This window comes from Chrysochloris asiatica, unplaced genomic scaffold (assembly GCF_000296735.1).
Source record: "Chrysochloris asiatica unplaced genomic scaffold, ChrAsi1.0 scaffold00084, whole genome shotgun sequence".
NCBI lineage: Eukaryota > Metazoa > Chordata > Mammalia > Afrosoricida > Chrysochloridae > Chrysochloris > Chrysochloris asiatica.
In genome coordinates, this window is record NW_006408602.1 from 13,837,395 (window position 1) to 13,838,502 (window position 1,108).

A 1,108-nucleotide genomic window follows, 5' to 3' on the forward strand; every position below is an offset into this window, starting at 1 on the left:
TCTTGCACTGAATCTTTCCCTTCCAAAAAGGTCTAGTTTCTTTTAAGATATCATCTGAGTAGGTTTAGGTTCACTCAGATTAATCCACCCTTTTAAAGTAAAACTGTGCCTTATAGCAAAATTAGTGGGTGTGGTATCTATCACCTTCAAAGGTCTTGCTTACACTCAAGAGGAGAGTATTAGACAGGACATGTCTACTAGGGTGAAGAGATCTTAGTGGCTATTGTAAAACCATGTTAACAGATTTGTGGGAATCTGTCATTTCATTTCCAGCAACCAGCACAATAAATTCTCAACACAGACATTTAAGTCCAGATGTGAGCTGCAAATTGTGAATGTTGGTGTTCAGTACTGTCAAGTGGGTTCTGACTCATAGTGATCCTGTATGGAGTTTCAGAGACTATAAATCTTTGCAGGAACAGAAAGTCTCACCTTTCTCCCGCAGAACAACTGGTGGGCTCAAACCTCCCACCTCATTCACAGTCCAGTGCTTATCCTACAAAGTCATCATGCTATTTCCAACTTGGATATGTCTAGTTAAAGCTGTATATGCAAACTTGCTTTCAACAATTTGTTGTCTAGTATTCATCTACAATTGTTTTTCCAAAAGTAGAATTGTAAATTTATGTTCCACTTTCTTTAAATGTTACAAAGGACAGGACATTACATCATCTCAAGTCTAAATTTGGATATCATCCCTAATTCTTACCCTTTACTTCTCTCCCACATTTAGTCAACCTACAAATTCTGTCAGCCTTACTTCCAAAATATATGTAAAATCTAGTACTTCTTTGCCATTATAGTACTCTTGTTGTTGTTGTTGTTAAGTGCCGTCGAGTCGGTTCGGACCCATAGCAACCCCGTACAGGGTTTCCGAGGCTGTAAATCTTTACAGGAGCAGAAAGCCTCATCTTTCTCCAGGAGAGCGTCTGGTAGTTTCGAACTGCTGATCTTGAGGTTCACAGCCCGATTCGTAACCACCACGCTACCAGAGCTCCTTACAGTACTCTTATCTTAGTTATTTAATGTTTTCTTTGGCCTATGTAACTTATGTTGTTCTAATTGTTGTTAGGTGCCATTGAGTTCACTTTAATACATAGTGACTGTA